Genomic DNA, 12,098 nt, shown 5'->3' with positions numbered 1-12,098 from the left:
GTCTGACACACACACACACACACACACACACACACACACACAAAACGTCTTCCACGCAGGTTTGAATCAGCAAGCCGTCAGGCCGGTTTGCAGGGCTGACGCACGACGCAGTACAGACATTGCCTCACATGTACCTGAGGCCGCCACACTCCACACACACTCCGGAGGTCACATGACACGGCGAGAGTCATGCAAAACCGCGAGTGGAAACATTTCAGACATTCTCATTCAAATCTATGAAGTTATGCGATGGCAGAGCATTCTTCTGATCAGAGTCACTCCAGCGGCAAACGTTTGTGTCATTACAAACAAGGTTAACAAGTTTAGAGATTTTCTAAAAATAATTCTGCTTTAGGTTTGTGCAAAGGAAAAAAAAAAAAAAAACACTAAGAAGCGCCCCTATGAAGGCTCGACAGTGTGTTGCTTCACCTCACTGAACAAGACGCCGAGTTATTGTACGAACAGACACCTGTTGAAACACTGGAGGCTCTGTCATGATGAGACATGTGTTGATGCAGGTGAATTACAGGCGGCTAAAAGAGTGGTGGCAGGTGATACAGCTGCAGGCCTGAACACACACCACACACACACGCGCGCGCTCTCACACACACTGTCACAAAGGCAGCATGAGCAGCGAGCTGGATGAGCTGTACGCCACATCTGAAACGACGAAGAGTCTGGTCTTATGAGCTTTGTGGTTTTACATATACTCAGCAGTATTAACACACTTTACGTGATCGGTCACATTCAGCCGTGCTGCTTGTTTGTTCCGGTCATTCGAACTCTGTAAACTGGGAAAAATCCCCGACTGGTAGGTTCCCAGCTGTATGAGCGCAGCAAAATTTCCAGTCCATGTCAGAAAAACTGCTGACAATGACTGCAGGAGTTTCCACACCAATAAACAGAGGATTCAGGTCATTTAGGAGTCCATCGTTTATCCCATAAATCACTGAAATTACAGATCAAAGTTCAGAAAACCAGTCGCATCAGCTGAGTCACGAGCAATCGCTTCAGTTCTACACCTCGAAGTTGAAATCTGATTGATGAAAGGTACAGAATTAAAAAAAAAACAAATGCTTTTTCTTTTACAGAACTTCCCCTGTTGGAATAAACATATATATTTGCGCCTGACGTTGTCCAGCTGAGACCACAAGCAAAGCTGGGCGGCTTTGAGCCGCATCCACTGCAACCATATGATCAAAAATTTCAGGACATGTCTGCAAACAAAGCCGGCGATTCAGCGGCGGGCTCCACTCCGCACCTCGGCCCCGTCCCGCTCTCGTCCCGCCAAGCCTCAGATCCACCGGCGGCCCGGAGAGCTACACATCACACAATGGGCCCATTGTGAGAGCCGAGGTAACGCCGTAATTGTGACAATCTTCCCATTCAGGTGAAAGGCACACCCACTTTTGACTCCCCGTGACATTTTGAGAGGTTTGCGGCTTTTCGGCGATGTAGCATTCATCAGATACAACGAGGGAGAACGTGGGTGGCTCGCTCACCTCGGGCTGCGGCTGGGGCCCAAACTGAGCCGCCGCTTCTATTTTGGTGCGCGCCCGCCTGCGTCCAGACCACAAGGTCTGCAGAGCTGGAGTGGCAGACTAATAACATCCTGATATTTCCATGAGGTGCATCAGCGATCTGTGATGAAAGACCGGCCTGTTGGAGAGCTTTATTAATTCCTTGCTGCCAGTCTCAAGCCCCAAACGAGAAAGTATTTTTCCACGTGGATGATATTGCCCCTAAAGCAGAGCGGAACAACGAAGCATAAATAAACGTGGCGAGGAGGAAACATTCTCCCTGATTGTGTTTCACTCCTTCGGTTTTTAATAATCTGCTTTATCCTCTTCCTCCACTTTCTCTTATCCGATGACTGACGACGGGGATGTCGGCGTCTCCGCTCTCCCCACGAGCCGGACGCTTCCCGGGGAAATAAATCAGAACTATGGGCCTGGCGGTGGGAGGGGGTCTGCGAGGGAAGCGGTATGGAGGCCTGGGTGGTTCAAGCTGGGCGGCTTCCAGCTCTTAGTTGAGTCTAACGCGGCTCTGTTAGGAGCTTCCCTGCCTTTCATCCGTTTAGGAAACATCTGGAATCATCTGCCGGTCGAATTAAAGCATGCACGTGTGTGTGTGTGTCTTCCAGGAGGATTGCCAGGAATGTTATCATTGTGTCAAGATTAACCTTGCTGTCCAGAAAATAAATTAAGGAAACTCGCTGGTGAATTGCCAATACGTGTTTGGGCTTTGACATCATCCCCAGTGAGCGAATTCCTGCTGAACATAAACAAGTAGTTTACCATCAGTCTCCTCCTCGTTACTCCCTGGAAGGGCGGCGTGCCGCAGAACTTCAGCATATCTGCTGCAGAAAGCAGAGCACAGAATACACACTTTGTATTTTTTTTTTTTTTGTCCAATCACCACATTTCCCGCAGCTGTTAACTCATCAGTGGAAAAGCCTCGGAGCTGCGCTGCAGGAGTGTTGCCGCTCAACAGAAAGGATATTGTATCCACGCGAGCAGGTGAGCAGACAAAGCCCGTGGTGCCGCGACAAGTCTCCCCATGCCCGGGCCGGGGCGCCGGGCCTCGCCGTGTTGACACGTACAGAGAGGAGGAGGGGGGCGGGGGTCAGAGGTCACACCTGCGGGATAAAGCGCGCCTTTCTCTGCGCACGCCGCAAACACCAGGCGCAGCCTCAACCCCGACAGGCAACGCATGCCGTCTGTGCTGAGTAATGCCGGATCAGATAGGTGAAATGGACTGATTTCTGTTTAATTTTGTACTTTTTTTTCTCATTTTGAAGTTAAATGTAAAAGTATTAAGGTGATAAAAGGATTTCAAACAGCCTCCATCCAATAATTTATGCTATATGCTGCTTTATGCAGCTCTAATTATGAGTTAGGGCATCATATGTCCTGCAAAGGTCACCAGAGGTCACTCTGAGGCTTCCAGCCTGGACTCACTGGATTTAATTAAGTACTGTTTTGGAAATACTTGAATTTCAAGTGTGTAATATTGATCAAACTTGTCATATTGTTATTCAGTTACACTACTTTCAAAATGATAAATCATCATGGAGCACACCCAGAAACTGGAATTCATCTGTTTTCCCCCTAGTTTTTATTGCCAACAAGTAGTTTTTTTCCAACTTGCTTAAAAAAAAAAAAAAATCCCTGTTTTCTATCTGCATTGCTCATCATTGAGTCATTTCATATAAATACAGTCTAAAAAAACATCTTCATCTGAGAAATCGGCGTCGTTTGAGGATATTTTACAGTTAAATTCGATCACATGCTTGTAAATGGTAACTCAATTCAATTCAGTTAAAAAGCAACCGATACTCTGAACCATTTTCTCAGAGTTCACTCATGAGAGAGGAGTGAAGCAATGTGACCGTAATAATCCATGTTTTCTGGTTTCCATGTGAGCGGTGTGTAAAAAGATACGCCCTGCCGATCAGATTCCTCCTGCTGTGTTATTATTCGCACACGGGGTGCCGAGGGAAGAGGGCTGCTGTGTTTGGAGCGCAGAGAGGATGTTCAGGTCTGGCTGAAGCCACATTGTGGGGTGGGGTGGGGGGTGGGGGTGGGGGTCGTCTGATTTTTGGGAGTACTGCAGAGGATGTTTTGCCTCCTGTGTGGTGACTCCTGACCCCCCCCATCCTCCCTCTACGTGCCTCACCTCTGCTCCATTGTAGCTTTTTATCAAACGGTGAAACGCCGTACATACGTTCGGTCTCCGGCTCACATCAGATTTCGTTCTCATGATTGTTCGGTGCGCCCTTTGACCCCGTACCTACACAAGTCTGTCCCCTCACTGTATGCGTGGATTTATAGCCTCCTGCTGCAAAACAAAAACTGTCGAGTCAGACCTAAACGTCCATCTGTTTACTTGCTGATTCCGCCGGTTTCTTGTTGGCGGGCTCCTCGGCGCACCTCGGCTCCCGTTGTTTGGGCGTCCTGTCAGTGCTGCGTGACTGCCCCGCCGGCTAAAACAACACGGCGTCGTCCTGAGGGTCCACCGTGGCCCCTGCTGAGCACACTCGCTTCTCATCTCCGCTAACGCGCAGTGACACGGCCCTTTGATGTGCTGGGCCCGGTGCGAGCCCAACAAAAGCAATCTGATCCTCGGGCCGATGCGTCCGAGCCCGCGCCGCGGCCCCCGCCACAATGAGCCGGGGGACAGCGGGGGCCCCCGCTCTGCAGCCTCAGTGCCGACCCAAGAATAGACCTGCATGCCGTCTGCGCCGAGGCTGACATGTGAAAGATCAGATGAGGGGAGGAGCCGACTTGGAGCCGCGGAATAACAGATTTGATCCGACCAGGAACGTTAGAAGGAATTTAAAGAAACTGCGGCATAAAAAGAGGATGTGGCTGATTCAGAGCAAAGACCTGCTGAATTCAGGATGACGTGTTTCTATAACTAAGAGTGATTTTAGGGTGGGTTGTCTCTCAAAAACTATCTCATGGTTTAAATGTTGTGAGTCGATCTGACCCGTTACAAAAATTCACAGAAGAAGTATAAATCTCTTCCCAGGCTTTCCGACTAGGATCTGAATATCTGTTATGTTTCAGGCCCTCGGCTGTGGCCTGGATTTGACATGTATCTTAAAATCTCTGCACACTTACTTGGAAACGATACATATGGTAAGTTCACCCGCGAACCGTGTTTGCATTTAAAACAACAGAGAAACCACTGAGAGTGTGTGTGTGTGTGTGTGTGTGTGTGTGTGTGTGTGTGTGTGTGAAACAGTATCTTCCCCATGTTTACACTGACTGATAAAGCGTGCGTGGAGCAGGTTAGGACAGCCGAGGCTCAGCTGGAGGTCTGGATCTGGGCTCCAGGTCTCTGGCGTCGTAGCACCTGAGGAAAGAGGCCCTGATGATAACGGAGATCGACGTCCAGAGAACTTTTCCAACATATTCTCCAAGAAAAGCTTAATTTCTGCCCGACGCTATTGGATCGTGCCGTTTGATAATCTCAGATGACTGAAGGCCGCTGGCTTCAGGAGTGGAAACTCTGTGAGGTTAAAGATGGAAAGCAAAGAGAAATCGTAGTTGAGACTTTCACAATTCATCATCTTCCACACCGGCCCTCAGATAAGCCATTTTTCAAGTGTCCCACAGTGCTGTGCGGTGTTTGAGATTGGCAGGTTTTTGGACGTCGGGAGGGCCTGGCAGGGAGCAGGACAGTAAATCGATTCTGGCGATGAACGACTGAAAACCTAAACCTGCTGCTCGTATCTCCACCTCGAACGGGCCGCCGCCGGCGTGTACGGGGGGGGGGAACAGATGTGCTCTCTTGTTTAATTCTTACACCTTTAACGTCTTTTAACACCTGCAGGAAGCCGTTCCTCAGTTTGCTCTTCAAAGTTTACGTCGAAATGCGGCGTGGAAATTATATAGCGCTGCAGAAACAGAGGATTACCTCAGTGCGGAGCCACGCAGCGCGTCCCGTCCAGTACATCTGCTTCACTTTAGCTGCAGCATCAACAAGTGCTTCCACCACCGCTGTGCTGCTGCTCGCTCCCCTCTCTCTCTCTCTCTCACACACACACACACACACACACACACACACACACACACACACACATATAAATCATGTAGGATGATGTGCGACAAAGCTGTGCAGATCAGTGTGAAAGCGCTGCCACTGATGTATATTTCATGAGGCATTAGATGCAGTATTATTCATGATGCTGGACTCTGCTGTTTTGTTGCGCAGACAGACAGCCGGATAATGGATTCATGGCGAATGCCGGTGGAGTGTCAGAACGCGCCGGGGTCCACAAAAGCCCACAGCCAGGCTTCATTCACTGGAGGAGTCCATTCATAATTGTATTAAGTGATTTTCTGTGGAAGAATTCATATTAATCATCCAGTGGAATTTCCAGACATTGAAAAATGGTTTGGAGAAGATTAGAGTCGGGAGCTGCTGGGAGATAAAAAGTTTTCATGGCGGAGCACCATGCGGTTGGAGGGGGAATCAGACTTCCTGCGCAGACCTCGACGTGACGGATAATCATCTCTCGACATCTGAAACGGGTCTGGAGCTCACTAGCGACAAGCTCCGCGAGGCAGCTTTACACGCCGGGCGAGTTCAGAAGAAAAGCGCCGCATTCAGGCGGCCACCTTAACATTGACCTAACCTCATCCATAAACCTGCTTCCACCACTCTCTCCCCGTCCCCAACAACGCCGCCTTTGTTCCCCCGAGCGAGGGCTGGGGAGCGGAGGAGTCTGTGGTCCCGTGCTGTAAATCATTCCAAACAGACGGGGGTAGGTTGGGGTTGGGGTTGGGGGGGGGGTTACAGGTTTGGGGTTGTAGTTTTATAGCGGCTCTGCTCACCGAGCAGTCGGCAATCAGGAGCGACGGCCACGAGGCCGGCGGCCGGGCCGGACGCGGGCCGCCTGGCGGGGAGCGCACGCCCGGCCCCGCGGCACGTCAGAGGCGTTTATCTGAACACACTAAGCAGCTCTCTGCTGAGGACTCCGGGCGAAACGTGAGGACAAACTGTATATTTTGGATATTTTTTTAATATTTATTCGCCCTCAACATGACTTTAATAAACGTACTAAAAGGACAGTAACTTGTGTCGAATGGCGGATTATCAGAGAATCTCAGATCAGAGCAGAAAAAAATGACTTTAAGAAGAGCAACAGGCAGAGAGAGAGAGAGAGAGAGAGAGAGAGAGAGAGAGAGAAAAAAATCAATGTGAGCGCCGGAGACAAAGTGAGCAAATCCAATTTAGCCATATGTGATCCCATCTCCACAGCAACTCTTTGTGTCAGCGCCGAGCAGTTTGTGAGCTTTGGCAGCGGGCGGCTCGTCTCCTTCCTAACGACCGTCCCCGAAAAGACGGACGGAGGGACGGACGGAGGGGACGGGATCGAGAAGGAGGAGAATGGGGGAGACAGTGGAAGAGGGGAGGAAAAATAAAGAGCGAGCGGGGGATCTGGAGGTGATGAAGTGAGCGGAGGACTTGAGAGGGGGAGTCGGAGGACATTCCTGAGCCAGCTGTGGGTTGGAGGGGGAATTCTCACTGAATGCCTGACAAATAAAACAAGACACGGGCTATTTCAGTATTCCAGAAACCCACTGGCACATCGCGGCGCGCCGAGGGGGGAAAAAAGAGATCTTGGCAGGAGAAAGAGTGGAAGGCTAATGAGGGAACCAGCAGGCTGCACGGTCCGGTAAGGCCGGCCTGGAACCGCGGCGGTCCAGCGGTTAACCTTTCGCTGCCTCTCCCTCGCCCGTCTCCTCCGAGATGGAGGCAGAGAACCTGGCAGCGGGAGCGGGGGGGAACGGTTTCCACACATTCCTCTTCCACAGACAGGTGGTGGCGGGGATGTTTAATAAATACAGGATTTGGCGGAGGGGGTCATGCGAGGAGGGGAGGAGTCAAAGGCCGCGGCGGACGGTAAACAGCAGAGTTCAGTCGCCATATTACGGCTACTGCTTTTTCGGGAGATACAAAACTCACTCAAAACTCCTTAACAGTTCCAGTTAAACCCCGGCCGAACATCTCTAGAGTATATTGTTCCTTTGAAATGACTCCCTACACACAGTTCACCTTAATAAACACCGTCTCTGGCTCAGTCAGAACCATGAGAGCCGTTTCACCAAACAAGGGTTTAACCACCGAGATAAGAAGTAATGAAGAAAGGCTGTGCCAAAACCAGGGGTCATGCTTGACTTCTTCTCCTGTAATTCAGTCCAGAAGGACAGTAAATTATATTTCAGTTCCCCTCATGAGATACTTCCTATCACCTACACTTTCACACTGACTCATCCGGTTGTTTTTCCCATTTCCTGCTTTCATTTCAGTCACTTTAATCTTATTTTTTTTTCCTTTTTCCCTATTTATTTCTGCTTTCTTGTCCTTTGTCTTGTGTTTTTATCACTTTGGAATATACATGCTTCTCACTTTGTGATGCTGTCTAACTTCAGGGAAGCAAACGCTCGGATGTCAAAGTTTATCCCGAAAACGAGGGTGAAAAGCCACCAAAAGCCAGGAGGACCACACATGAGAGTGTTTGTATTTTCCTCTTCACGGATTTCTCACCATCATAACAAACACTGTCAACGCAGCCGTTGTTCCACTCGCATGCAGCGACTTGCCTCCTCACCGCAGCCGAGGCCGAGCGCGTCGGCGTGAGCAGGACGGCTTAAGCCGACGGCTTTAGGACCAGAAAGCCACAGCGGCATGTGACAGGCCCGCTGCACCTCAACAGCAGCTGGGACGGGACCGATTCAGAGGAGGGACAGTTTAATTAGTGGTTACAGCACACACCGTGTGTGTGTGTGTGTGTGTGATTTATATCAACACCATCTGAATGCCGCCTTTTGATTCCACTCTAGAGGTTAATTGTAGCTCCTGGAAATTACATGTAAATGTCATTTGTCAGGATTGAGCTTGTTGCCGTTTCACTGACTTTTGGAAAAGTTTTGTGGTTTCATTTCATGTCTGGAGGGATTGGACGATCAATCGAGAAATAATCAATAGTTTTGCCATTTGGAAGCCAACATTACTGAATATTACGCTCTGCTAAAGAAAGAAACTCTTTATTTGCATTGCCTGAAATATGAGCAGAAATATCCAATCCTGCAAAATGTCACAAATTAAACTGTTTAATTATTTAAATTGTTGAAAAAATAAATAAATATGGAGTTACATCATTTAAAAGAGCAACACTGAAATGATAAAAACCCCAAGAAAACCCCAGGAAACACAGTACAACATTTAAAAAAACAAGTTAAGAAAAAGCGTAGTCTAAGATGCTCGGTTTTCTTTTTTCTCCTCAAAATCTTTGACATGAAAAATATTTTGATTATTGGTCTCGAACTGATGGAACGGCTTTTTTTTTTTCTTTAAGAAACAGGGAACTGAGTCTCCATTTAGGGACCAGTTAATCATTTAAACAAGACACGGTTCAATAAAGTCAAAAACACTACTGAAAGAGGAAGAAGTCACAGAAAACGTTCTTAATTCTGGCTCCTTAATCTGATAAAAGTGACATAAACTGTATAGTAGACTCAAAATGGCGAGGATGTTTAGAGGCTTCTTGTCATAAAGGTCAAAGACCTCTTCTCTGGTTTTCCATAAAGTGACGGAGGCTGCCGCTGTGTGTGTAGCTTCATTTGTTTCAGAGGAGGAGCGCGCACACACGCACACACACACGCGGCTCTAGGAGGACTGGGGATTTCCGGCCGAGCAGCGCGGAGCTGTTACCACTCAGAGCCGTGACGGTCCACATGTGCATCGGGCCGCCACATCAGAGCCAGACTCCCTGTGATCTTCCCAGTGGCGTGCGTGCTCGCCCGTGCTGCGGCGCACGCTCTTTCCTCCCTCTGCTCCCCCCCAGTTAACCACACACACACGAGACGACACGCAGGAAAGAGGAGGATCGTTTCATGGAGGAGGGGGGGAGGAGGAGGGAATCCCACATCCTGCAATTTTATCTTTTTTCTCTTTCAGAGAAGCAACCCTGGAAAAAAAATAAAAAATAAAGACGTTAGCAGGAGGGGTAAAGAAGACATCAGTCAGGCAGAAGAAGGAAGACGCTGATAGATAAACTGCTGGGTGAGGAGCAGTGAGCACACTTCCTCTCCTCCGGACTGAGTGTCAGAAGCCACTTCCTGGAGTTGAGTCACTCGTTCAGGACGACAGCTGCTGGTCGACCACCGCCACCGCCACCGCATCCACCGTCCCTTCCTCCTCTGCTCGTCTCTTCTTCGGCACTAAAATTAGCCCCATGCAGAGATCTCCATGAAAATATAAGAGGACTCTAATGATGACATCGCTGATGGCGGCGATTTGGTACGTGGGACTGTAATTCCACCCCCAGAGGCGGCTGGTTCACGTGTGAATTCCCCTGATTGGAACCGTTTCTTATTAGAATGATGACTGGCTGTAGCCACAGCGGCTCGTCATCTCTGACTCAGAGGCCTCGCTAAAACTCCCGCTTCTTCGCACTGAAACTTTAAAAGAGAGAAATGTGAAAATACGCCGACGGACTCACACTCTCAGCTCTGACTGAGCTGACTGCAAACACACGAAAAGCCCAGACTTCCCCCGCCGTCACGCAGGAAAACAGAAGAAAAATGGAAAAGTTAGATTCTAAATTGAGAACGACTGATGCTCACGGACAGTTCAAAGAAGAACAGAGGTGCTGAAAGAGAATGAAAAATCACTTCAAGCCACCAAACGTAAACTCGAGGTTTCTGCAAAGGTCGTCTGTTGGGTCAGATTTGCGTTCGGATCGAGGCTCTGATGGTACAGTGCAGCAGATGCATCCAACCACAAAGAAAAAAAACCTTTAACTCATGTCTGAAACGGCTTTGATCCGCCCTGCGGCTCCACCTCGCTGCGCTGCGGCCACGTCTGACCGGCTGCAGACAGAAATGAGAGAAACAGCTTTCACCTGGCGCCGCCCTGAAGTGCTGCTTCACGAAACTCCTCAGCAGCAAGATGGCGGCCGCCTCCTCGCGTCACATGACGGACGAGTCCCACTGTGAAGAATGTTGCCAGCATGACATAAAAAAAGGCTTTAACAGCCTCCATATCATCTGATCCGGCGGTCCTGTGACGACGGCGGCGCCCCGCAGCGTCACAAGTTCACGACCAGCCGCGGGTTCGCGGGCCGGCCCGGAGAGCCCGGCTGCTGCTGCTGCTGCGTCACATGCTCCCAGCAGCAAACAAGCATGTGCCTATGACTGCTTTCACACTCTGAATTCATAAAAATAGTAAAGTTACTGCAAGCGTGGCGTTCCTCCGCGCGACGAGGAGAGTAGCGGAGACCTCGGGGCTCTCCAGACACAGGACGCACGAACGGAAAGTGATTCATATCACCTGAAACTGAGAAACGCAGTTCCATGGAACTGACCTTATCTGATGTGATTCATCAGCCTCGCTAATAATTATCTCTTTCCCACAGCAGCGGCATGTTGAGAAATATTTTCTGTTTGTGCTTGGACTTCAGATGAACTCATTCTGACCAGGTATTCTCAGTGTTTCGAGTGTCTGACCTCTGCGTGGAGCAGCCAGAAGCTCCGATGGTCCAGATCTGACCTGCGGGATCAAAATAAGACCCTCCAGGCCAGATGGTTCTGATTGCTTTTTTTCTTTTTCAAACCACAACCTGAAAACACACCAAATCATCTCCCAGGCAAACACCTCTCCCCCCGCCGCTCGCATGAAATCCCAAACCGTGCAGAAAGGACAACTACTTGAGGACGAGGCTGGCGCCCCGGCGGAGCGCCCGCCTTCCTGTGGGCGTCACGTCCATCTGATCCGAGCAGAGGGTGGAGAAAGTCCCGTCGTAACCGTCAGGAAAACACTGATCACATCGAGCATAATGAAGTCCAAATGGTGAAAGAGGGCGGAGGAGGTGGGGGGTGGGGGTGGGGGGGGGGTGGGGGGATGCTGAAGGCCAGGGCGGCGAGCAGAGATCAGGAGGAGGAGATATGACTCCCTCTCAGCTTCTGACCTCTGGCTGCCCTCGCGCTCGTGCGCTCCGCCGCAGATTGAGACCAGATTGAGAGTGTTGGACGACGGAGTGACGGAGTCCGGCACACTGCACCCCCCTGCCCGGCCTGGGGGCCGCCGCTCGGGGCCCGCCGATATCTTATATGCCCCAGAGATCTCTCAGTCATGCCGATGGGACCGATAACGCAGCACTTGGCAGGTATGAACGCCGCACGAGTAGCAGTTCGCCGAAGAGAAAACTCCCCCCCCCCCCCCCCCCCCGAACGCAAGAACCTCATCAGCATTTATCTCCGGTGGAAGTAGCCGGATGAATAACGGCTTGTGAGCCGTCCTCCCCTCCGTTCCCAGGACGCGCCGGGCGCTCCACAAAGATCCGGAGATCTGAGGGGCCGAGGGCTTAGCGCGAGAGCAGAAACAACAGAACCGCACAAAAAAACAAAACACAAGTCGTCGTGGTGGCTCCGACTGGAGGACCACCCCTGAGAGCTGACCCCGCCGTGACCCCCGGCGCTCAGCGCTGGCGTGTGTCCAGAACAAACTGGGCCCCTCCGCGGGGACCGGCGCGGGCCCGAGGCCGTGCCGCCGAGCGGGCGCCGGGCTGCCGGTGGTCAGTC

This window comes from Salarias fasciatus, chromosome 4 (genome assembly GCF_902148845.1).
Source record: "Salarias fasciatus chromosome 4, fSalaFa1.1, whole genome shotgun sequence".
Lineage (NCBI taxonomy): Eukaryota > Metazoa > Chordata > Actinopteri > Blenniiformes > Blenniidae > Salarias > Salarias fasciatus.
The sequence above is the reverse complement of the archived record's forward strand: the minus strand, read 5'-3'. Positions refer to the sequence as shown.